This window comes from Ovis aries, chromosome 11 (genome assembly GCF_016772045.2).
Source record: "Ovis aries strain OAR_USU_Benz2616 breed Rambouillet chromosome 11, ARS-UI_Ramb_v3.0, whole genome shotgun sequence".
NCBI classification, from domain to species: Eukaryota; Metazoa; Chordata; class Mammalia; order Artiodactyla; family Bovidae; genus Ovis; species Ovis aries.
Window position 1 is genome coordinate 42986236 of NC_056064.1, and position 25987 is coordinate 43012222.

A 25987-nucleotide genomic window follows, 5' to 3' on the forward strand; every position below is an offset into this window, starting at 1 on the left:
GTTAGCAGGATGCTTGAATGCAAATCCTTACTTCTTTTCTCATGAGGCAAGATGCTTAGCCTCTCAGCACTTCCATCTGTAACAGTGCTTTCAAGAAATAGGTGAGGCACACACATAACAGTTTGTTTTTTTTTTAATCTGGCCACACTGTGTGGCTTTTGGATTCCCAGTTCTCCAACCTAGGATGTAACCTGGACTCCTGCACTGAAAGCGCTGAGGCCTAACCACTGAACCACCAGGGAATTCCCTTCTGCAGGTAAATGCAAACATTCTTAGGCATATAAAAAAATAAAGAGAAGTGGGTGAAATTAAGTTTAATATGTTCTTTAACCAAGTTATCTCAAAATTCTCCGGTGATCAGTGGTTAGAGCTCTATCCTTTCAATGACAAGGCAGGGAGGTTTCCATCCCATCCTTCCTCAGGGTTCTTGCAAACGTTGGGGCACACTCCGTAAGCCCCCCCCCCACACAAACAGATATCTAAATAACATTGCAATATGTAATTAATATCATCATTACAGAGATATGTTACAATTTTTAATACTAAGTCTTTGAAAACCCCATGTGTTTTTTCCACTTTCAGTACCTCTGAATTGGGAGGAACCACCAGCCCACAGTGCCCTGGCTGCAAGTCATTAGTGGCTGGGACAACTCAGATCAACAGAATATTTCCTGTTGTTTAGTCGCTAAGGAGTGTCCGACTGTTTGGGACCTTGTGACCCACCAGGCTCCTGAGCCCATGGGAATTCCTAGGCAAGAACACAGTCCTGGGTTTCCATTTCCTCCTCTAGGGGATCTTCCGAGCCAGGAATCGAACCCATGATTCCTGTATTACAGGCGGTTTCTTGACAATATGAGCCGCCAGCGAGGCCCACAGCTGAGGAGGAGGGGTAGGGAAACGAGGACCTTGGCGGAGGGAGCTTTCGGTAGGAAGCCCGGGATCGCTTTGGTTCCTAGAGGCACCGAAGGACAAGGGCGGTGGAGTTGCAGTGAAGCCCTCCCCGCGGCCCGGCCCGCCCTCCGCATCCACACGCCCCCTCCCTTCCCCACTGTGGGCCATCCGCTTTCCGCCTGGCCGGGAAGCCCCCTCCACACACCCGACCCTACGGAGCCCCTCTCTCCGCAGGCGGAGGCCTGTGTAACACACTGCAGTCCGGGCGTTTCTGGCGAGTGAGTCTTGCGACCTTGGCTTCAGAAAAACTCTCGGCCAACAGCTCGTCGCACGGGTCCCTCTTGCCGGCCACCCCGCACCCACTCCGGTCGGGTCTCTCCTCTCCACTAGCACCAAGGAGGAGCTCCCCTGCCGCCGCCCCGAGGCCGTCCCCAGGGCGCTGCCGTCCCGCCGAGCCACGCCTTCTTGGCGACAGAGGGCGGGGCATGCAGATTCGAGACGGCGCTTCCCCGCGATCCACAAAGCCAGGGCAGATGCGGAATTTCTCGTTTACAGTGTGGAGAATCCAACTTCTGCTCGAGCGTCTGGTGTAGCGCCGCCAGAGCACTGTCAACGAGGCCAAGGAAGGGAGACCTGGAGTGAGCGGGGACCCGGTCACCCTGAGTGCAACATGCAGGACAGCAGGACGGCGACAGCGACGGGCGGTGCCACGGTATCGCTTCTCGGCCTTTTGGCTAAGATCAAGTGTAGTATCTGTTCTTATCAGTTTAATATCTGATACGTCCTCTATCCGAGGACAATATATTAAATGGATTTTTGGAGCAGGGAGTTGGAATAGGAGCTTGCTCCGTCCACTCCACGCATCGACCTGGTATTGCAGTACCTCCAGGAACGGTGCACCCCTTCGGGGACACTAACGGAAGTACCCAAAAGCAGAAACTGGCTTTTCTCTGAAATCGCTCAGGCCGGGAGCTTGGTTTCCTGTTTTCCTACAGTTTGGCAGGTGTAGTTTAAAGCGTGTGCTTAAGCCTCTATTTTCCTGAAAAGTACCGCTTTCTGCCTTACCAGTCTTGGGAAACTGGTTTTCCCGCTCTCATTTTTCACTTCATACAAGCTACAAAAGGAGCGGGTGTCCAAGCTCCCACTTGATATCCTCTGTCCCTTCTGATGCCATTTTCAGCATAGAACCAGAATACTAGCTTGAATCTTCTGTGTCTATGCCCCCACCTTTTAATCTCTAACATTACTTCTGTGTTTTTTTCCTGTTTTCAAGCAGTTCCTGCTCAGAAACACCGGATTCTTCCTGGAGTCGAGGTTAAAACGATGGGCTTTCCACTCAGTGTGTGGGTTGTACTGGGATTTCATTTATCCAGGTGACTGACTGACTGACACGCAGAGGTCAGTGCCACTGACGGAGTTGTATTATTCCTTAGAGTTCTGAAGAGAAGAGGGCCTAAAGTAAGACCACTGTGTCTTTTGGATACACAAGGCAGGCTTTGAGGTTAGCACAAAGTTCAGATCATGAATAAGCCAGAACGAACGACTCTTGCTGAGGGTGAAGGAGAAGAGTGAAAAAGCTGGCTTAAAGCTCAGTACTGGACTTCCTTCCTAGCCCAGTGATTAAGAATCTGCTTGGAAATGGCAAGGGATAGGTTCAATTCCTGGTCCAGGAATATTCCACATGCCCTGAGGCAACTAAGCCTCTTTGACACAACTACCGAGCCTGTACTCTAGAGCCCATGAACCACAATTAGAGAGTAGCCCCCGCTGGTAACTAGAGAAGACTCTAGCATCAACAAAGACCCAGTGCAGTCAAAAATAAATAATTAATTTTGAAAAAAAACCTTCAATAGTAAAAACACTAAGGTCATGACATCTAGCCCCATCACTGCATTGCTAATCGAAAGGGGGAAATGTGGAAGCAGTGACAGATTTCCTCTTCTTGGGCTCTAAAATCACTGAGGATGGTGACTGCAGCCAGGAAATCAGAGGATGATTGCTTCTTGGCAGGAAAGCTACGACAACCTAGACAGCGTGTTAAAAAGCAAAGACATCACTTTATCAACAATGGTCCCTATAGTCAAGGCTATGTATGGTCTTTCCAGTAGTCACGGAGGGATGTGAGAGCTGGGCTATAAAAATGTCAGAGGCCAAAGAATTTTGGAACTGTGGTGCTGGAGAAGACTCCTGAGAGTCCCTTGGATCGCAGGGAGATCAAACCAGTCCATCTTAAAGGAAATCAACCCTGAATTCTCCTTGGAAGCACTGACACTGAAGCTGAAGCTCCAATACATTGGCCACCTGATGGGAAGAACCCACTCCCTGGAAAAGACTGTGATGCTGGGAAAGATTGAAGGCAGGAGAAGGAAGACAGAGGATGAGATGGTTGGATGGCATCACCACATCAATGGACATGCGTTTGACCAACTCCAGGAGATACTGAAGGACCGGGAGGTCTGGGCGTGATGCAATCCACGGAGATGCATAGAGTCAGACAGGACTTAGCAACCAAACAACACGAAACAACACCACATCTTCTATGCCAGGACATTTTAGTAAGTGGATGTTTGGGGCGGGGAGTTGGAATAGAACCTTACTCCGTCCACTCCACCCATTGACTTGGTATTGTAGTACCTGCAGGAATGGTGCACCCCTCTCAGGGGAAAGAAAGTATGAACAACAGGCTTGTTACATCGTTTTCAGTGTTTTCCTTGTTTTGCTCTGGGTACCTGTCTCACGTGAAGGTTTCTGTTTTGTTTTACCAACGTGTGATTTTCTGTTGCCCTGTTGGGGTGGTTTACTTAGGAGGGTACTGTTTCTTGTGAGGCTCATATCCATGGGTCAATATTATGCAAATTTTCCTTTAACTTTCAAACTACTGTAATAAGGAGGTGTCCAGATCTCTTACTACTTTTGTTTCTTTTTCGTACGGGATTATTTTGTCTATCCTGTGGACAAGGCACTGCTCCCAACACCTAACAGATCTCTGAAACAGTGTGGATTTGCTGGAGTCCCCAGAGGAAGACCCTAAGCTCTAGGAATTTTTTAAACTCTCCGCTCCACCCAAGTGTGTTTTCCCTAAAAAAAGAAACTGAAGAACAGAAAGGTTAAGTAACTTGTGAAAGTCACCCAGCTAGAAATTAGCTGAAGTGGGCTGTGAACAATATCTGTCACAGATATTGTTTCCTCGACAATCTTTGAAACTTCCTAGCTCCTCTCTTCCATCTCCTGGGCCTCTCACCCAAGAGGGAACCTGTCACTTGATTAAAGATAAAAGACCTGAAACTGGCAGTCTCTCCCCCGTCCTTCATCCTTTCCCTTTGCCAGGAAAGGCATTGATAAACAAATGGCAAGGAGGAAGTGGGACAAAGTGGGGGTGAAGGAAGGGACCCAGTTTGTCAGGGCAACACCGGGGCCTGGCCCAGTCCAGTATCCTTTAAATGGGAATTCCAGTCCCCATCTCCACATCCAGCCTGGAGCCCATGGGGAAAGGGACCTGGAATCATCTTCCTCCATTAATGACCATTTTGTTTCCTGGCAGCCTCATTTCTGCAGGCCTTGGCCACAAGATCACAGCCCAGGACAGAGGGCGCTGGAGGATTCCCTAGAGAGAACATTCAGACCTTCTTACTTTGAGCATTCATGGATGGAGTACCTGCCAAGTTGAAGCCCTCAGTGAAATGGATATGGACCTGCCCTCATAGGGTGAACATTATAGTAAGAAATAGGGAGACAGACAGTGACTCTAGAGGGTCATTTCAGATAGTGACGTAAGCCATCAAGGAAAATAAAACAGGGAAATGTGCTGGCGAGTGACTCAAGTGAGAGCTATTTTACATGGAGGAGGGGGTTGCTCATGACGGTCTCTCCAATGGTGACATCAGAGGCAAGTTTAAGTGGCCAGGAGGCAAGGAAGCATTCCAGACAGAAGGACAGACTAGCCGGGACCTACTGCTTCCTCCCATTGGCTCCCTGACCTGGGTCAGATTCCAGCGGCTCTGTGGAGGGTCTTCCTCAGAGCTGTCTCCCCACCAGACTAAGCGTTGAGCCAGAAGCTGGTTCTTCTCAGATGCAGCTCCACAGTGCCCAGCACTCTGCCTGCCACCCAGTAGGCAATCAGGAAATCTTCCATGATTCATGACTACATGATGGATTGACTAAATGTACTCAAGAGTTTCCTTGAGTGTGGGAACCAAGCACCCAGCCTTAGCTGGGAGTTTCCTGGTCTGGGGTTCCTGACACCTTGGGGGTTGGGAGGGATACCTAAAACCCCCGTATTTCCAGGCAAGCTCTGGGTAATACTGAACCCTCAGGCCTTACTGGGGAAGAGGGATTTCTTAGAGGAGAAAAACAGAGGTCATGAGAGGGATAACCCTGGAGAGAGAGGCCCTCCCTTAAGGCCTGGTGGACTACACTCTGGGCTCAGAGTCATCATGAGTCCTGTCCTGACAAGTGAACTGGCTTGGAAAAGCCACCTGCCCCCTTGGAGCTTTGGTTTCCTCAACATGTAATGAGGGGCTTAGATGATTCCAGGTCCCTTTCCCCAGGACAACCAAGGCTCTGGAGTAGGGGAGGGTACAGGGTGGGTGGAGCTCACCGAGGAAGCTCTGAGGGCATTCTTGTCTCCACTGCATCCCAACTGAGGACCTGTCTGAGTGCACAACTGAAGGCAGGAGAGGATACTGCAGGAGGAGGGATGGGAGGGAAGATGAGGTCCAAGAGCAGCTTCCGCCAGGGAACGACAAAGACAAGAATTTCAAATTCCTGCTTCGCTTCCTCAAGAATAAATTGGAGAGGGAATTCCCCAGTGGTCCAGGGTTACAATTCTGTTCTTCCACTGTACAGGACACAGGTTACATCCCTGGTTGGGAAATAAGATTTCAAGGCCAAGAAAAGAAGGAATAAAATGGGGAGAACACAACCTACTACTTTGAATGTGAAAGAAAAACTGAGGGGGAGGGGCCCTTAGACACCCTTTTCGCCCTGCCAGGGGCCGGTTCACAGGCAACGCATCCAAAACCAAGTCCCAGAGCCCAGGCCATGGCAGATAAGAAACAGATGCTGCCCCCTGGTGGATGAGTCTCTCACTGCCTAATTCTGAAGCAAAGTGGTGTGGTGTTGGACAGGTTCCTTTCCCTCCAGAGGTTGGTTGGTTGTTTCTTTTTCTGGCCCTGCCACCCAGCTTGTGGGATGTTAGATCCCCTACTGGGTATTGAGCCCTTCCTTTTGGCAGTGAAAGCATGGAGTCCTAACCACTGAACTGCCAGGGAATTCCCTTGGAGTCTTCTTTTCAGACTGGACATTGACTACGGTTTGAGGTTGGGAATGGAAAAACCACCCCTTTCAAGTGTTTTTTGCAGAGGTAAGATGAGATGTAAATGAACACTTTCTGAGCAGGAAATCTGATGTCAGTGACATTTCTTATGCTTTTCCTGAGGGCCTAATAGCTGGTGCCGGCAAGGCAGAGGCGGGAGGAGGCTGGAGGCTGGAGAAGGCTGCAGCAGGTTGTGGTCTCTTAGGAGACAGATCCACTCGGGGACAGATTCCAGCTTCCATCTGCACAGGACAGTGGCACCTGGGGAGACCTTGGCATCAAGAGGGCATTGGAAGGAACAGCAGTCATAGCCCCAAGAGGGTGACAGTGCCGTGGGAACAACAGCCAACAACTGCGAGGGGGGAGGAAGAAGCCCACCAGAGAGAGACAGGGAGGTGAGTTGAGGGGAGAGAGCCAGACTCACGCTGTGCAGGGAACTCGCTGTCGGCCAGTTATCCGAGCTGAGGGAATCTTTAGAGCTTTCACAACAGGGGCCAATCCCCAGAGACCGTACATGTTTGATTCAGCTTTTTAAACATGTATTTACTTTCTGGCTGTTTTGGGTCTTAGTTGTGACATATGGGCTCCAGAGCACTAGAGCAAATCTGTTGCCTTAGTTGCCTCGATGCGTGAGGGAATTTCAGTTTTAGACCAGTAATCAAACTGTGTCCCCTGCACGCGGAGGCTAATACTTAACCACTGGACCACCGAGAAGCCCCTGATTCAGCTTCTTGATTTCATAGATTTCTGTCAAGTCACCCATGTTGTTTGGCCCACACGAATGGGTGCATGCTCGAATTTGGGAATTTGTCAGAATCATCTGGAGGACTTGATAAACACAGAGCTGGGGCCTCCTTTCAGAATGTCTGATTCAGAAATTTGAAGACTTTGTCAGACCCAGCCTAAGCACAGTATACATTGTCTCATTGGACCCTCATCCAGTCACTCAACACATATTCCTCAAAAATCAAGTATATTCAGAGCACTAGGTGCTCGGAATAGACCAGCAAACAAAAGGTTTCCGATCAAGGTGAAAGACAATACAGCACTAACGGCTGTATATTTGTGAACATACCTACATTCTATGTGTCTGTGTCCATATCTACACGTGTATCTATGCCACGTGAGCGTCATGGGTGTCAAAACCACTTGGCAGCCAACAGAAATACAAGACCAGGGAGAGCGGGATGTGAAACAGGAGGCTCAGGGTGAGAAGGTGTAGATAGTCTGCAAGACTTCAAATGGAATCTTTTCTGTTTTACAGGCAGGGAGTGACTTTCCCCAGGATGTACTCATTCAGACATGCCGATGTGCTGCATTTCCTCATGTAGCTTCACGAGTACCCTCATCAGAGAGGCATTCTTATCATTCACAATTAAAATATCAGGACTCCCGGTTTGAAACTCCTGAGGCCCCAGTGGACAGCAGGATGCTTGAATGCAAATCCTTACTTCTTTTCATATTAGGCAAGATGCTTAGCCTCTCAGCACTTTCATCTGTAACACTGCTTTCAAGAAATATGTGAGGCACACACAACGGGTTTTTGTTTTTTTTTTTTTGATTTGGCCACACTGTGTGGCTTTTGGGATCCCAGTTCTCCAACGAAGGATGGAATGCAGTCTCCCACACTGCAAGCGCTCAGGCATAGCCTCTGAACCAAGAGGGTATTCCCCCCTGCAGGTAAATGCAAATATTCTTAGGCATATAAAAAAAATTAAGAGAAGTTAGTGAAATTAAGTTTAATATGCTCTTTAACTCAAGATATCTCAGACATTCTCTGGTGGTCAGTGGTTAGAGCTCCATGCTTTCAATGACAAAGCAGGGAGGTTTCCATCCCATCCTTCCTCAGGGTTCTTGCAAACCCTCTGGCACACACCCTCCCCACCCCACCCCCATACAAACCAGATACCACAAAATATTTCAATATGTAACTAATATCAACATTACAGAGATATGTTACAATTTTTAATACTAAGTCTTTGAAATCCCATGTGTGTTTTTCACTTGAAAGTGGAAACCTTTGAATTCTTGGTACCTCTGGATTCAGTGGTACCTCTGAATTCGGAGGAACCACCTGCCCAGCGTTCCCTGGCTGCATGTGGCTAGTGGCTGTGACAGCTCAGATCAACAGAATGTTTCTTCTTGTTTTTAGTCTCTAAGTGGACAGCATATTGAAAAGCAGAGACATTACTTTGCCAACAAAGGTCTGTCAAGTCAAGGCTATGGTTTTTCCAGTGGTCATGCATGGATGTGAGACTTGGGACTGTGAAGAAAGCTGAGCACTGAAGAATTGATGCTTTTGAACTGTGGTGTTGCAGAAGACTCTTGAGAGTCCCTTGGACTGCAAGGAGATCCAAGCAGTCCATTCTGAAGGAGATCAGCCCTGGGTGTTCTTTGGAAGGAATGATGCTAAAGCTGAAACTCCAGTGCTTTGGCCACCTCATGCGAAGAGTTGACTCATTGGAAAAGACTCTGATGCTGGGAGGGATTGGGGGCAGGAGGAGAAGGGGACGACCGAGGATGAGATGGCTGGATGGCATCACCGACTCGATGGACATGAGTTTGAGTGAACTGCGGGAGATGGTGATGGACAGGGAGGCCTGGCGTGCTGCGATTCATGGGGTCGCAAAGAGTCGGCCACGACTGAGCTACTGAACTGAACTGAACTGAGTGTCCGACTCTTTGGGACCCTGTGACCCGCCAGGATCCTCTGTCCACTGGATTTCCTAGGCAAAAATACTGGAGTGGGTTGCAGTTTCCTCCTCCAGGGGATCTTCCGACCCAGGAGTCGAACCCAGGCCTTGCAGGCGGATTCTTGACAATCTGAGGCCCCAGCGAAGCCCACAGCTGAGGAGGACAGGCGAGGAAACGAGGTCCTTGGCGGAGGGAGCTTTCGGTAGGAAGCCCGGGATCGCTTCGGTTCCTAGAGGCACCGAAGGACAAGGGCGCTGGAGTTGCAGTGAACCCCTCCCGCGGCCCGGCCCCGCCCTCCGCATCCACACGATCCGCCTTCCGCCTGGCCGGGAAGCCCCCTCCACACACCCGACCCTACGGAGCCCCTCTCTGCACAGGCGGAGGCCTCTGTAACACACTGCAGCGCGGGCGTTTCCAGCGAGTGAGTCTTGCGATCTTTTCAGGAAGACTCTCGGCCAACAGCTCGTCGCAGGCGTCCCTCTCGCCGGCCACCCCGCACTCTCTCCGGTCGCGTGTCTCCACTAGCACCAAGGAGGAGCTCCCCTGCCGCCGCCCCGAGGCCGTCCCCAGGGAGCTGCCGTCCCGCCGGAGCCACGCCTTCTTGGCGACAGAGGGCGGGGCATGCAGATTCGAGGCGGCGCTTCCGCCCGAGAACCACAAAGCCACAGCGGATGCGGAATTTCTCGTTTACAGTGTGGAGAATCCAACTTCTGCTCGAGCGTCTGGTGTAGCGCCGCCAGAACACTGTCAACGAGGCCAAGGAAGGGAGACCTGGAGTGAGCGGGGACCCGGTCACCCTGAGTGCAACATGCAGGACAGCAGGACGGCGACAGCGACGGGCGGTGCCACGGTATCGCTTCTCGGCCTTTTGGCTAAGATCAAGTGTAGTATCTGTTCTTATCAGTTTAATATCTGATACGTCCTCTATCCGAGGACAATATATTAAATGGATTTTTGGAGCAGGGAGTTGGAATAGGAGCTTGCTCCGTCCACTCCACGCATCGACCTGGTATTGCAGTACTTCCGGGAACGGTGCACCCCCTCGGGGACACTTACAGAGGTACCCAAAGACAGAAACTGCCCTTTCCTGTAAAGCGTTTGGCTCTCTCAGGAGGCTTTCAAGTCTGTCTACATGCTGATTACTGTAGGAGGGTAAAATGCCAACACTGGAGCTTAAAACTTGCTTGCTCTACCCAGTTCTCTAAGAGGGTCTTTTAGTTCATTAACCTAATTTAAGTGCAGGCGCTTTTACCCTTCATTCTCACTCAGGAATGAGATCTTCTGTCTCTACCCACCTGCCTTCTCCTGATATCTCTAAGGTTACTCCTGTATTCATGTCTTCTGACTTCAGGCAGTTCCCACTTAAAGCCATTTGGAGTCTAGGTTAAAATGATGGGCTTTATCCATTCCTCTGCTGATGGACATCTAGGTTGTCTTCCATGTCCTGGCTATTATAAACAGTGCTGCGACGAACATTGGGGTACATGTGTCTCTTTCTATTCTGGTTTCCTCAGTGTGTATGCCCAGCGGTGGGATTGTTGGGTCATAAGGCAGTTCTATTTGCAGTTTTTTAAGGACTCTCCGCACTGTTCTCCATAGTGGCTGTACTAGTTTGCATTCCCACCAACAATGTAGGAGGGTTCCCTTTTCTCCACACCCTCTCCAGCATTTATTGCTTGCAGACTTTTGGATCGCAGCCATTATGACTGGTGTGAAGTGGTACCTCATTGTGGTCATGATTTGCATTTCTCTAATAAAGAGTGATGTTGAGCATCTTTTCATGTGTTTGTTAGCCATCCGCATGTCTTCTTTGCAGAAATGTCTATTTAGTTCTTTGGCCCGTCTTTTGATTGGGTCGTTTATTTTCCTGGAATTGAGCTGCATAAGTTGCTTGTATATTTTTGAGATTAGTTGTTTGTCAGTTGCTTCATTTGCTGTGGCACATATACACAATGGAGTATTACTCAGCCATTAAAAAGAATACATTTGAATCAGTTCTAATGAGATGGATGATACTGGAGCCGATTATACAGAGTGAAGAAAAACACCAATACAGTATACTAACACATATGTATGGAATTTAGAAAGATGGTAATGATGACCCTGTATGCGAGACAGCAAAAGAGACACAGATGTGTAGAGCGGACTTTTGGACTCTGAGGGAGAGGGCGAGGGTGGGATGATTTGGGAGAATGGCATTGAAACACGTATACTATCATGTAAGAAACGAATCGCCGGTCTATGTTCGATGCGGGATACAGGATGCTTGGGGCTGGTGCAAGGGGATGATCCATAGAGATGATACGGGGTGGGAGGTGGGAGGCGGTTCATGTTTGGGAACTCATGTACACCCGTGGTGGATTCATGTCAATGTATGGCAAAACCAATACAGTATTGTAAAGTAAAATAAAGTAAAAATTAAAAGAAAAAGAAAATGATGGGCTTTAAACTCAGTCTGTGTGTGGGTCGTATTGGGATTTCATTTATACAGGTGACAGACTGACAGAGATCAGTGCCACTGAAGTTGCATTATTACTTGGAGTTATTATTACTTAAAAGAGAAAAGAGGGCCTCAAGTAAGAGCCACTGTGTCTTTTGGATACACAAGGCAGGCTGTTCAGGTCAGCACAAAGTTCAGATCATGTATAAACCGGAACGACTTCCCCATATTATCTTCTTTCGTCCTCTCCCATTGACTCTGGCATTCGACCAAGATCTAGGTGCTGGGCGCTGATCTAAGTGCACCGGACAGTGTGGTGGGAAAAGCAGCCGCTGTGGGAATCTGCCCAGGTACCACGGGACAATTGCACTCATCTCTCGTGCTGGTAAAGTGAAAGTGAAGTTGTTCAGTCGTGTCCGACGTTTTGCGACCCCATGGAATGGGCTGTAGCCTACCAGGCTTCTCTGTCCGTGGGATTTTCCAGGCATTTCCTTCTCCAGGGGATCTTCCCGACCCAGGGATCGAACCCAGGTCTCCTGCATTGTAGACAGACGCTTTACCGCCTGAGCCACCAGGGACTCCTGCTAGTAAGGTTATGCTCAAAAATCCTCCAAGCTTGGCTTCAAAAGTCCCTGAACCCAGAACTTCCCGATGTTTAAGCTGAGTTTAGGGAATGCAGAGGAACCAGAGATCAAATCGCCAACATTCTCTGGATCCTAGAGAAAGCAAGGGAAATCCAGAAAAGCCTCTACCTCTGTTTCACTGAGTCGGCTAAAGCCTTTGACTGTGTGGATCCATAACAAACTCTCAAAGACATGGGAATACCAGACCATCTTACCTGTCTCCCGAGGAACCTGTATGTGGGTCAAGAAGCAACAACTACTGAACCTTCCACGAACCTTCCACGAAACAACTGACTGGTTCAGAGTTGAGAAAGGAGTCCGCCCAGGCTGTTTCTGGTCACCCTGTCTGTTTAACTTCTACGCAGGGCACATCACGAGAAATGCCGGGCTAGATGAGTCACAAGCTGGAACCAAGGTCACCGGGAGAAATCTCAACAACCTCAGATCTGCGGATGATACCACTCTAATGGCAGAAAGGGACGAGAAACTAAAGAGCCTCCTGCTGAGGGTGAAGGAGGAGAGTGAAAGAGCCGGCTTAAAACTCAACATTAGATTTCCCCGGTGGCCCAGCGGTTAAGAATCTGCTTGCCGATGCAGCGGACATGTGTTCAATCCCTGGTCCAGGAAGATGCCACAGGCCACGGGGCAACTAAGCCCCCGTGACACAACTACTGAGCCCGCACTCTAGAGCCCATAAGCCACAAGTAGAGAGTAGCCCGCGCTCGCAACGAGAGAAAGCCTGCACGTGTCAACAAGGACCCAGTGCAGCCAAAAACAAATCCATAAATAATTTGGAAGAAAAACGCCTCAATATTAAAAAAGAAAGAAAGAAGAGAACACTAAGATCATGACATCTGGTCCCATCACTTCCTGACAAGTAGAAAGGGAAAACGTGGAAGCAGTGACAGATTTCCTCTTCTTGGGCTCTCAAATCACTGAGGATGGTGACTGCAGCCAGGACATCAGGAGACGATTGCTTCTTGGCAGGAAAGCTATGACAAACCTAGACAGTGTGTTAAAAAGCAAAGACGTCACTTTGTCAACAGAAGTCCGTAGAGTCAAGGCTATTGTCTTTCCAGTAGTCACGTACGGGTGTGAGAGCTGGACCATAAAGAAGGCAGAGGCCGAAGAACTGACGCTCTGGAACTGTGGTGCAGAAGAAGACTCCTGAGGGTCCCTTGGACCGCAAGGAGATCAAACCAGTCCATCTTAAAGGAAGTCAACCCTGAATTCTCCTTGGAAGGACCGGTGCCGAAGCTGAAGCTCCGATACTATGGCCACCCGATGCGAAGAGCTGACTCCTTGGAAAAGATTCTGATGCTGGGAGAGATTGAAGGCAGAAGGGGTAGAGGGTGACAGAGGATGAGAGGGTTGGGTGGCATCACCGAGTCACCGGACGTGACCTTGGAACATCTCTGGGAGATGGTGAGGGACAGAGAACCCTGGTGTGCTGCAGTCCATGGGGTCAAGGAAGCATTGCACAGGACTTGGCACTGAACACTAGGAACAGTTTCGGCTAAGCGGGGTGCGAGAGAAGGGTTGGGGTTGGGGGCGGAGAGGGATAAGGCCTGGAGCAAGTGGGGTTGTGGGTAAGCGGAGTTAAAAAAGCATGTCCATATTTGTGTGTGTGTGTGTGTGTGTGTGTGTGTGTGTGTGTGTGTATGACATGTCTGTCTGGTGCTAGATACTCACAAACTCAAAACCATCTTGGGGCACAGAGGGGCACCTCTGGTGGCAGGAGGGAAGGGGATGGCTGAAAACGGGCCCACGTTAGGTTTTCTTAGAACCGAGATTTCCACCAGGAGATGACGGCTCAGAGAAGTGTCTGGCAAAGTCACTGTTTCTCCCTAGTGTTTGCCGGTTGAGGGCTGACTCCTGCAGAGGGGGTCTCAGAGCTAATTTGGCCGGCAGGTTATTAGGGTTCCCCGAGAAGTTGTGAAACAGATCACCCCTCCACCCTTTCCCTCCCACAGGAGAGAGGGAAAACCCAGGGCGGCAGGGAGTCACGGAGCCAGGAGCCGAGGCAGGGTCAGGTGAGGCCGTGACCCCAGGTGCCACCCACCCTTATAGAAACGCTGGTGCTGTGGGCCTGGCGCCAGCAAACCGGCGCGTGTGGCACCAGCAACCCTGCGCCCCTCCAAAGTCGCCTTCCCCTTCTGGTGGCTTCCCCCTCGGAGGCGCCATCAGTGAGCGGGGCCTGTGCTCCAGGACCGGGCGAGGTCTTGGGACACCGCGGTCAACCCCGCAGGTCAGCTGCCTGCTAGCTGTGTGACCCCAGGGCAAGTGTCTTAGCCTCTCTGGTCTCGTTGATCACGACAGTGAAACGAGGATGGTAACAGCGTCGATCCTCTCTAGCGTGTCCAGTAACCAAGTGGGTGTGATCATAGCAAAGAATGCAGGGCAGTGACTGCCAGGTGGCTGTCTCGCAGGGCAGTCCCCAGGGTGGGGGCGGGGGGGGGTCTTTCCGGGGGGCTGTCTTTCCCCTCAGAACTAGAGAGTCGGTCAGGGGGAGGGCCGACTGTGCTGGTCTCACAGACCCTGCAGCTCTCTAGGGGCTTTGCGGAGAACGGAGAAAAGACGAGCGCGCTCTCCTGGTGATGTGAAAGTCGCTTAGCCGTGTCCGACTCTTTGCAACCCAGTGGACTGTAGTCTGCCAGGCTCCTCTGTCTTTGGAATTCTTCAGGCAAGGATACTGGAGTGGGCAGACGTTCCCTTCTGCAGATCTTCCCTACCCAGGGATGGACTCCAGGTCTCCCACAGGTCCCCTGCAGGCAGATTTCACCACCAGGGAAGCCCAACAATACTGGAGTGGGTAGCCTACCCCTTCTCCCAGGGATCTTCCCGACCCAGGAATCGAATTGGGGTCGCGTGAATTGGAGGCAGACTCGTTATCAGCTGAGCTACCGTCCCGGGCTCTCAGTTGAGGAGCCTGGCTGGGACCATGGGAAGGAGTCGGGTGTCCGGCGGCCTGGAGCCGCCAGAGCTCACACAGCTGCCCCGGATGCACAGCCACGACCCCGGGCTGACTCCGGGCTTCGAGAGCATCTGGACCGTTCTTGTCCTGCCGCTCCCGCGCCCCAAGCACGGTTCCCCCGCCTGTGGACCAGAGCTGGCACCTAGGATGCATGGGCAGAGCCTGAGGATGCTGGCCGCGCCCTCAGGGTTGGAGGAGGGCGGGTCATGGACGCAGAGAGTCATTGCCCCGGGAAAGATGGGGGCCAGGGAGCCAGAAGAGATGTGAGAATTGACCAGAATGTGGAGAACAAGTTGTTTCACTGGTCTGGAGCGGACATGGGCTAGAGAGCCAGGAATCTTGACTGACGACTGACGGGTGACGGGCAGGTTGCTCATGGTGAGCTGAATGGAGAGGAGGGGAGGATGGTGGCTGCCGCCCGAGAAAGCAACGCTGCTTCTCCACCTTTTGGCTGAGATCGAGTGTAGTATCTGTTCTTTACCAGCTTAACATCTGATACCTCCTCTATCTGGGAACAATACGTTGTTAAGTGAGTTTTTGGAGCAAGCGGTTGGCATCGGAGCCTGTTCTGTGTTGCAGCACTTCCCAGGAATGGTGCGCTCTCTCCGAGGACAAAACCGGCACCCCCAAATGGTAGATTTGTTTCTTTTCTGGCTTTTCTCCTCGGAATATTTCTCTTCTCTTTTGTGTTTTTCACTTGGGCTTCTGTGGGGTTTGTGTGGCTTTTCCCCTGTCTTTGTTTTGTTTTCTTTTAGGCTGATTTTGATTCTTTCAGTTTGATTCAATTGCTTAGCTGTGCTTGGCTTTTCCCTGTCTCTATTTCCTGTGGTGACCCAAGGATGAAAGAGCAGATAAAACCTACGAGAGTCTTCTTGGAATGCAGGAACAGGAAAACCAGACCATTATCCTCCTTTCCTTCCCCCACGTTGTAACCATTAATGGATTTCAGGTCCTCTCGAGCAGTATAACCTGTCTCCCCTCCTACCACACAGGGAGAAGACATTTGCCCTACTGTTTCCTCCAACCCAGTGTATGTGCTTCATCCAATCAGCAAATGACCTGCAAGACCCCCTGTCCCACTCCGTGTACCCTGGGTAAAAAAGTGGTTCTCTCCTGAGCCGGCCCGCTGTTCTAACAGCGTCTCCCGTTCTAACAAACGTCATTTCCCTCTCATTGTGTCTCATGTCTGGAAATTCTTTTCCAACCTGCGCCCGGACCGCGACACTTCCCTGTTCATCACTAACTCCCAGAGCTTGCTCACACTCATATGGCTGATGCCATCCAACCATCTATCTCATCTTCTATCCTCCCTTTCTCCTTCTGCCTTCGATCTTTCCCAGCGTGGGGTCTTTTCGAAAGAGTCAGTCGTTTGATTCTTTAACCTTTAGGTTTCGTTTACGAAGCTTCCCCCCACCACTCCCACCCCCCCCTTTTTTTTGTTTTTTTTTTTTTCATCTGCAGACTGGTTTCTGGAACGGTCTTTCTATTGTGCCATAGGAGTGAGTTGTTCCTGTCTGAACTTTTGGTCTTCTCCTGTGTACTCTGTACAGAAGGCGCTGTCCTAAACTCGCAGGCCGCAGAGATTTTGGAAGCCCTGACACTCAGGTCTGAAGCGATCAGGGTGGGTGAGTCTCATCAGGCTCCATCCTCCTCTCTCGTGCCTCGGGCCCATCTCTTCTGTCTCCCAAAGTCCTCCATATCTCCTGAAACTCGGTTATCTGCCAGATCTCCCATATATTTGCTGCCGTTTGTTTCCGGTACTGACTCCGATTGGTCCCAGAGAGGTTGGCAGACTAATGTCTCCCAATAACCGTCTTATTGGGGTCTAGAGGCCAGGTTCTTTCATGGAACCAGAGAGAGGGAAGCGATGAGGAAGCAAAGCACAAAAAAGGCCGAGGAGAGAGGGAGAGGCGGTGAAGCATAAACTAAAAGGGGCCATCAGTCTTGCAAAATCATGTCCTGGGATGGCCAGTGTCGGGGAGAGGATGTGCGGATCTCTTCTTTTGTGGAGTTGTGCACACAGGTGGGTAGGGTCAGATCAGCCCTCCTGTGAGCCGACCAAAGACACTTTTAACCGTCGGGCAGAGGGGCACAGCTCTCTGGGGGCAGGTCATTGTGTACGATGATAATAACAAAAGCAACAAAACCCCAAGATTAAAGACCAAGAAACAGATCCAACTCGGAGTCAGAACCGGTTCTTCCTTGGACCGTTTCCTAGATATGCCTGGTTCACTCACGCGCCCTCCACCCCTCACACTGACCCCAACCGATGGTTAGTTGGACGGTGACCGTTCTCGGGTAGAAATACCACCCGACGTGGCCGCGCAAGAGAATAGCTTGGCCACCCCTTCCGACCGTAGGCGTAGGCGATTGAACTCAGGTTCCTTCCGGTAGCCCTAAGACTGGCTGGGCCCGACCAAACAAATTACAGGCCAATGTCGTCCTCCCTGCAAAGGTCTTTCCTCACATACCTTCCAGAGATCTTTTCCCTTCCAGACCTACTGTGGGCGGGGGTGTGGGGTGGGTGTCCCCGGCTCTCGTTGAAATCGTACTTGGGTCCCGGGCACCAGGCACCGCCGTACAGCCATGGTGGGGCAGGAGGTACCTGCCGCTCCCCACCCCCACCCCAGGGTAAAGCAGTTGGAGGTGCATTCTCTATTGACCAAAAGTTCCAAGAGGAGAAGGGCAGGGCAATGAGGGCGAGCAGGCTGGGCGCGCGCCCAGACCACACATTTCTCTTTCCGGAAGTCAGGAGACCTCCCTGACCACACAGGCACAGAAAGGCTCCTTGGAGGTCAAAGGGGAGTGATGCTAACTAATGCTAGGCTACCCACAGGCCTCTTGGGTAGAGTCCAGTTTGGCTAAGAGACGCATGCACACCTGTGGAAGGACCCTGAGAGAGACCAGATATGGCCCGTGAGCCAGGCAGATCCAAATGATCGGCCAAAGGAGACCTGGAGAAATGCCTCGTAAAAGCAATTCAAGGGACTTCCCTGGTGGTCCGGTGGTTAAGACTTTGCCTTCCCACCCAGAGGGTGAAGGTTCGATCCCTGGTGGGGGAGCTGTGATTCCCACACGCCCTGCGGCCGAAAGATTTAAAAAATAAACTCAAAAAGTAATTCAAGCCACTCCAAGGGCGCGACTCAGGGACTCTCCTCTGCGTCTGCCCGTGTGCCTATCCACACACAGCGTACTCTTTTCCTCTTAATAAATGCCCCACTTGTGTCACTACTCTCCGTCTCCCTGGGAATTCCTTTGTGCAGAGCCGAAGGGCCAGGGTCCTCGTCACTGACCGCGGGTCTAGTGGCTAGGACCCGGTGCTTTTACCGCCGAGACCCAGCCCCAACCTCCGGCCGGGAACCCAAGCGCCGCTCCAAGCCACTGCAGGCCTAGGTCTCCCGAGATCAATTGGATCGGACTGTCTCAGGAGGGGCCCGAGGCTCGCTGTACTTCCAAGCTCCACAGGTGTTTCTGAAACAGAAGGGAAGGGGGCAGGGCACAACTTCTGAAAGTGTGGCATAGCCCGAGGACACAACAGACATTCATTAGAATCACATGGGTCTAAGATGGGCTTCCCTGGTGGCTCAGATGGTAGAAAGAATCTGCCTGCAATGCAGGAGACCCGGTTCGATCCCTGGGTCAGGATGATCCCCCGGAGAAGGGAATGGCTGCCCACTCCAGTATTCTTGCCTCGAGAATCCCACGGACAGAGGAGCCTGGCGGGCTACAGTCCGCGGGGGCTAAGCTGGCAGAGAAGTCAGCTTCAAGCAGACCTTGATTCTCAATCAGCAAGCTAAAGGACATACCCAGAGGCGCCATGACAGTTCCAAGGCGCTGTCAAAAGACCAAAAAGCGGGCAGTGGCCCGATTCCTGGAAACCTCCACCCCTCCCCCCGAATAGTTGGAATGATCCTCCCACTCACTGCCGGTGCCCAGTCTCTCCGTCGTGACCCCGTGGACTGCAGCTCGCCAGGCTTCCCTGTCCTTCACCATCTCCCAGGGCTGGCTCGAGCTCACGTCCTTTGAGTCGGTGAGGCCACCCAACCGTCTCATCCTCCGTGGTCTCCTTCTCCTTCTGCCTTCAATCTTTCCCAGCATGAGATGAGGGGCTTTTCCAGTGGGTCAGCTCTTCGCCTCAGGTGGCCAAAGCATTGGAGCTTCAGCTTCAGCATCAGCCCTTCCAATGACTATTCCGGGTTGATTAGCCTATCAGCTGATCAACCCACTAGCCTATGAAATCACCCGGCCCATGAAAGCGCACCATGCCGCCTCTCGAGGCCGCCACCCTCGCCCTGTGTGATGGCCCGCACTCTGCCTATGGAGTGTGTTTCTCTCTGAATCAATCCACTTCTTATCTATCACTTTGTCTCTCACTGAATTCTTTCTCCGATAGGGACATGGAGAAACTGAGCTTCATCAGCTCTTGAAACCAGGTACCGTGGGTTTTGGCTCGGTTGGAGGCCCAGCCACGTGGATTGGAGTCCCAACCTGGGTTTGGCCGGGTTCGAGTCCCCGCCTGAGGTAGAGGGCATCCTTTCGGCTGCCCGGAGTGCATCCGGAAGCACTGCTCAGAGGCCCGCGTGTTCTGACACACGGACTTTTCCGTGACAGGGAAAGGGTTCGATGCCCTGCCGCCGATGCAGGTCGAATCGGCGTAGGACGGCGCCAGACCGGTTTTGGGTATAACCCGCCACGGGCACTCGGTGGACAGTGGACGGGTGAGGAAACACCGAATTCGAGGGTTCTGTCACGGACAGGAGTCCACCCAGTCTGGTGGGGAGGCCTGTGGACCCGTCCTGGAAAATGCTGAGCGCAAGCCCCATAGAATTCCGGGTCGCATCTCCCCATCCCCCTACCCCAAATCTGTCCTGCGCCCGGAAACTGAGGACCCCCACCAGATTCCCCGCGCCCACCACCGCCACCACCACCACCACGACACAACACACAGGCATCTAGGGGGTCCGAGAAGATCGACAAGTCACATGATGAGGCTTCCCAGGGAGAGCAGGGTGGCTCTCCGTGGTAGACTAAGAGCCACGAAAGGAGGCCAGGTCGGTGTTCTGATGGTGGTGAGAAATGGAACATTTCCCTCCGCATCAGTAAACAAGGACGTCACAGTCATCAGCAATTTCGGCCATCACGGGAGGGAGGGCGAGCCGGTGAAGCCCTGCTCGGGACTGAAAGACTATCCGGTCCCACCACTTCATGGGAAATAGATGGGGAAACAGTGGAAACAGTGTCAGACTTCATTTTTGGGGGCTCCCAAATCACTGCAGATGGTGACTGCAGCCATGAAATTGAAAGACGCTTACTCCTTGGAAGGAAAGTTATGACCAACCTAGACAGTATACTCAAAAGCAGAGATATTACTTTGCCGACTAAGGTCCGTCTAGTCAAGGCTATGGTTTTTCCTGTGGTCACGTATGGATGTGAGAGTTGGACTGTGAAGAAGGCTGAGCGCCGAAGAATTGATGCTTTTGAACCGTGGTGTCGGAGGAGACTCTTGAGAGTCCCTTGGACTGCAAGGAGATCCAACCAGTCCATCCTAAAGGAGATCAACCCTGGGATTTCTTTGGAAGGAATGATGGTAAAGCTGAAGCTCCAGTACTTTGGCCACCTCATGGGAAGAGTTGACTCACTGGAAAAGACTCTGATGCTGGGAGGGATTGGGGGCAGGAGGAGAAGGGGACGACCGAGGATGAGATGGCTGGATGGCATCACGGACTCGATGGACGTGAGTCTGAGTGAATTCCGGGAGATGGTGACGGACAGGGAGGCCTGGCGTGCTGCGATTCATGGGGTCGCAAAGAGTCGGACACGACTGAGCGACTGAACTGAACTGAACTGAACTGAACTGAGTGGCCATCCCACTGCAGCCACTCCCTGCAGGTGAGCCCCGAGGAAGCCCAGGATGTGAAAAGCACAGGATGGTGGCCCCGGAGCGCTGAGGTGCGCATCAAAGGCATGATTTCCATGAGCCCAGGCTTGAGCATCTCGCTAAATTCCTTAACTCGGGATGCCTGGTTTTCTTTTCCTCTACAGAATAGGAAACACCTTTCGACGTTCAGACCGCCTGCCCTTTGTGGCAAAACTTGTGTGTCACCTGGCTCCTCCCCCGCACTGCCCACCTCCTCCTGGCGGTTCTCTCAGGGTCGCTTCAGACGCTGACTCCGGGGCTGGAAGTCCTAAATATTCCCGCTGAGTAAAACGCAAGTCTCAACTTCTAGGTCGTGGATTTTTTTTTTTTTTTTTTTTTTTTAAAGAGGACAGTGCTGAGCAGAGGGGTGGCCGGCGGGAGGCTTTTCTCATCAGCTTGCCGGGGTCCAGGGTGAGAGGGGACGAGGGAAGGGCGAGGCTTAGCAGCTCTCGGCCATAACCTCCAGGCAGAGTCAGACTCTCCACCACACACCGCCAGCTGTTCTCTCCTCCGTGAAACTCGGGTGGAGAGCCGCCTTGACGGGCACCGTACAGAGGGGTCAGAGAAGCGCGTTGATCCGAGCTAGGAGGGCTCCGGCCTGGGTAAAGGTGGGGCACAGCAGGGCCGTGCTGGTTCCCCCCGGAGAAGCTGAACCCAGCCGGCCCAGTCTGGGATACGGAAGGAGTCTGTGAGGGGAGAGACGTGGGGTTGGGGGATGATGACTGCAAGAAAGAGCCCACTAGAAGCAAGCGTTCCCCGGAGCAGCTGCGAGGCCCAGATCACACCCTCGCGGCGGCTCGGCGGGTCAGCGGGGCGCAGGCCGCGGCCCTCCTTCCGCCAGCGCGCCCCCTCGCTTTGCGCCTCTGCGTTCTCGCCCACGCTCTCGCCGAGGGCCTCCGAGAGGCTCTTGCCTCCGGGTTCGCCCCTCATGTCAACATGGCCGGCCCGCACACCGCCAGAGCCCCCAGTGAAACTCTAACCTGTCCCATAGGCCGTCTCCCGGGTCTGGAAGCCCTTCCTGACTCGGCTGGCTTCCTGTCTGTCCTTCGCACCTTGTCGCTTATTGGGTGTGTCCGGGTAGGGACCCCGAGCCACACGGGAGAAGCCTGGAGCCCTGAGGAGGTCACACCAGGTGGGAGCCGCACCCAGTCGTCCACCTCTCAACAGTTCCCTCAAGAGCTTCCCAGGTGGCGCAGTGGCAAAGACTCCGCCTGCCAGTGCGGGAGACGCAGGAGACGCGGGTTCGACCCCTGGGTCGGGAAGATCCCCTGGAGTAGGAAATGGCGACGCGCTGCAGTTACTCGCCTGGAAAATTCCATGGGCAGAGGAGCCTGGCAGGCTACCGTCCATGGGGTCGCAGAGAGTCTCACGGGACCGAGCGGCTGAGCACACACAGGGTCCCCTCCTCATCACACCGGCGGGGGTGGGGGTGGCGGTGGGGGGTGGGGTCCTGGCCATTCTGCTCCTGGGCGGGACACATCCGGGGCCGGGGAACAGGAGCGGTGTCTGGCCCTGGGACCCAGCACAAGCCCTGGTGGGTCGAGTCTCGGGTGGTTAATGACCGTTTGTCAGAACCGGCGGTGAAGGCGGCCAGCCCGGACCCCAGCTCCGACACTCACATCGGTGTCCTCTCAGGCAAACCCGTGTCCCGGGGGTAAAGGCAGGCGCCTTCTCACACGGCCTCCTGGTCGGGCAGAGGGTCGGCCCACTCCACAGTGCCCGTCGCATCCGTTCTCCGGAGAAGGGTCATTCCTGTAAGGGATTCCTACTTGGCCTTGAAGGGTCACCTCTCAGTGTCGGGGCTCTGTCTGACGGTGCATGGAGGGGATGGGTCAACTCGTGGCCTCGGAGTACCAAAGGTGGTTAGGGCTGTGAGCTCTGCTACATTTTAAAGGCAAGTCCAGGCCTGTGACTCCAAAATGCACATGGGATGCCGTTGAGGCTTACAGGTGGCATCTCAAACAGGTGGTATGAAGGAAAAACTCGCTCATTCACACTGTGCTCCAGAGGACGGTTGGGGCAGTGGTCAAGAATCTGCCTGCTGATGCGGGAGATGCAAGGGGCGCCGGTTCCATTCGTGCGTGGGGCAGATGCCCTGGAGGAGGAACAGGAAATGGCAACCCGCTCCAGGACTCTTGCCTGGAAAATTCCATGGACGGAGGAGCTTGGCGGGCCTACAGTCCATGGGGTCGCCAAGAGTCGGGCGCGACTGAACACCACCACCCAACCCCCGGAAAGGATCCCCCGGCTGGACGACGTAGATGTTGAGGGAGAAGAAGAAGAAGACCTAGAGGAAGGTTTAGGAAATTACTTCATAAGTCCTTTCGACTCAAAATGTGAAAGATATCTTTTTAAAATTGATAAATATGACGATATAAAAACGGAACCTTTAAACAATGCAATCATCATCACCTTAAGCAGAGCCCAACCGAAAAGCCAGCAGGAATAGGGAAGAGGGTCGAAGACCACCGACAGGGAGGTTATTAATAGCTCACAGAGAGAAAATCTAAAGGCTTCTCTGAAACAGGAAGGGACGCTCAACTTTATTTACCCAGGAGAGAAAACCGCATATCCGAGCTAGGCCGAGGTACGGTTCTCACCTAAGAGATCCACCCCTCGCGCTTTCCCCACCCTCCACCGAAAAAGCATTCCAAAGTCTGATGCCACGCGGGGTTGTTGGCGAGGCTGGGGGACGAGGCGCTGCCGGAGAACGCCTGCCCTGCTCTTCCAGTCACCGTCCCTGATCTCCCGAGCTTCAGGGCTCCGTTGCGGCGAGGGTGGCCGGGACCGCCACGGCCCGGCACCGCCGCGAGGGCACAAGGGGCACCCGAGCGGCCTCCGCAGAACGCTGTGCCCCGGGGCCGGGCGCCCTTCGCAGACCCTTCAGTCCGTGCACCCCGATTGGAGCAAATTCCGCGGGAGCGCATCACGCAGTGAGAAACGGAGCTGCCAAGTGATCGCGACGGGCAGTGTTCCATTCCAACGGCTGTGCCCCAGGACATCCCTTGTCAGGACGAATCCCCCCACCCCCACGCCCACCCCGCCGCCCCAGGGGACCCGAACTGTGGGGCAGAAGACGGGCGGGAGAACACGGACGCGAGCAGAGCGGCCGGGAGCAAGGAGGGGCGAGGGGGTGTGGTGCTGGCCGTTAGAGCCGCGGTAACCGTGACGGGTGTCGGGCAGTAGCTCAGCGTGTAGGAGGCAATGGTTGCGAGTGCAGCGCGAGCCGGGGAACGAGCGACAAAAGCGAGTTCTTGATTTCTGGGGCTGGATCCGTGAGAGCTGCTTCCGTGTCAGCGCTTCCCTCGCCGTCTCCGGCAGCCGCCCCTGGGTCGCGAGGCGGGCTCCGGGCGCGAGGAGGCGGTCCGGAGGGCGGAGTCCGCCCGCTGTAGCCGCGCCCCCTCGGGCGGCGGAAGGCGGAGCATGCAGATTAGAAATGGCTGTCCGGCGCGGGAATGGCGGAACAATTAAGGACATAGAACTTGTCCTTTCAAAGGTAGAGGACGAAAAGGTCTGCACAGGAGTCCGATGACAGCACTGTCGACGACGCAAAAGGAATCAGACAAGGAGGGTGGTTCAGGGCGCTCACCGTGCGTTTAATGGAGATGGAGCGAGGGCGGCTGCGGCCAGGTTGGGCCAACGGGTATCGCTTCTCGGCCTTTTGGCTAAGATCAAGTGTAGTATCTGTTCTTATCAGTTTAATATCTGATACGTCCTCTATCCGAGGACAATATATTAAATGGATTTTTGGAGCAGGGAGTTGGAATAGGAGCTTGCTCCGTCCACTCCACGCATCGACCTGGTATTGCAGTACTTCCAGGAACGGTGCACCCCCTCGGGGGGAAATAAGCGTGGTGCGACAAAAACAGACGGTGTGTGATAAACCTGGAGTTTCGGAATAGCGAGACGGGAAAGCTCAGCTTGCCGGCTCTTACTTGTCTTTCGTGAGTTTTCATCGCCGTGCACTTGGGCCCAGTGTGGGGTCCGTTCATTTTGCCGCGTCTGTTCCGTGTTGGTTTTAGAGCTGAAAGTTTTGTGCTCGCTACGTTATACAGCTGTGTTGTTTTTTTTATTGTGGAAACGAGAGAAGGGAGACTCTTTGCTGGGAGGCTTCCGAAGGGAGGAACGCGGCCTTACATAAGCGTTCGCAGCGACGTGTTTCTATTGCCAGCGGTCCCGTAAGGAGTCTGCTCGCTTCTACAGACGTGCGTTTCCATTTTTGGTCCAAGACTGTGTGTAGTAAGACCCCGAAGTGTGGCCGCAGAAGCTTGCTTTCTCTCTCTCTCTCGCGCGCGCGCGCGCGCGCGCGCGCTCAGCTGAGGCCCTTAGCCCGCAGACCCTCCAGCGGGGCTCAGGGGCACAAAAGTGGCTCTACGTGCAGCACGTGCACCTGGAAGCAACTCAAAGGATTTACAGGTAATGTCCAAAAGCAAGCAGTAGTTGGTATACATTTAGTGAGGGAGAAAGCGTTTTCTTCTCCCACTGCTGAGATGGCGGAAGCTAGTCGAATTCCTCAGTATGAAAAGGAAGGTATTAATTAGTGAATGAGGGTCCTGGGGAAAATGAAAGGGAGCACTTCCAAAATGCTGACCTGGAACAAGGATTCCAAGGAGGAGGTTTAAATGCTCGTGTGATTACGGGAAGTGCGCGTGTTCCTGAGAGAATTATTGTAGCAGGAAGTAAGACAGTCCATTTTCAAGGCCAACCGATCTTGACCTTATACAGTCAACTCCCTTCAAAACCTCTGGCACTAAAAAATACCACCTCGTGTGCTTTCGCTAAGTGAAAGACAGCTAGATTTTCTGGGTTTAGAAAGACTCCAACCCCTCAAAATGAGGAAATGGGTGCAGCTGACAGGCTAAAAAGAGCGCGCTGGCTGTTCACCAAAATGGTAACAGCCGGTCAGAACGGACTCCATGTATGACATTTCCAATAGAGATACAACATGGAAGGAACTTCAGGTGACAGAACAGAGAACGTGCTAAAGGAGAAAGGGCCATGTATGTATTCAATCACTGTAGCATTCTGGCTGCTTGATAGCTCTGGTTTCTCCGCTGGAAGTAACCTCAACGCTCAAAAATACTATCTCAACAGCTGAAAATACAAAGAATGTGCGAACTTCTTTGTTTCTGTC

At 52.8% G+C, this 25987-nt stretch overlaps 4 non-coding genes and 1 pseudogene across 4 annotated transcripts; all 5 read left to right on the forward strand.

Moving 5' to 3' along the window:
• Positions 1 to 1605: 1605 nt before the first annotated feature.
• Positions 1606 to 1796, forward strand: LOC114117108 (U2 spliceosomal RNA). Its single transcript, XR_003590893.2, has one exon. It is a non-coding gene; the product is annotated as a U2 spliceosomal RNA (small nuclear RNA).
• A 7740-nt stretch (positions 1797 to 9536) lies between these two features.
• On the forward strand, positions 9537 to 25951 carry LOC121820713 (mitochondrial fission factor-like; annotated as a pseudogene).
• LOC121820719 (U2 spliceosomal RNA) lies at positions 9752 to 9942 on the forward strand. The gene has a single exon (XR_006061413.1). It is a non-coding gene; the product is annotated as a U2 spliceosomal RNA (small nuclear RNA).
• Positions 15368 to 15558, forward strand: LOC114117123 (U2 spliceosomal RNA). The gene has a single exon (XR_003590908.1). It is a non-coding gene; the product is annotated as a U2 spliceosomal RNA (small nuclear RNA).
• On the forward strand, positions 24499 to 24689 carry LOC121820718 (U2 spliceosomal RNA). Its single transcript, XR_006061412.1, has one exon. It is a non-coding gene; the product is annotated as a U2 spliceosomal RNA (small nuclear RNA).
• Positions 25952 to 25987: the final 36 nt, after the last annotated feature.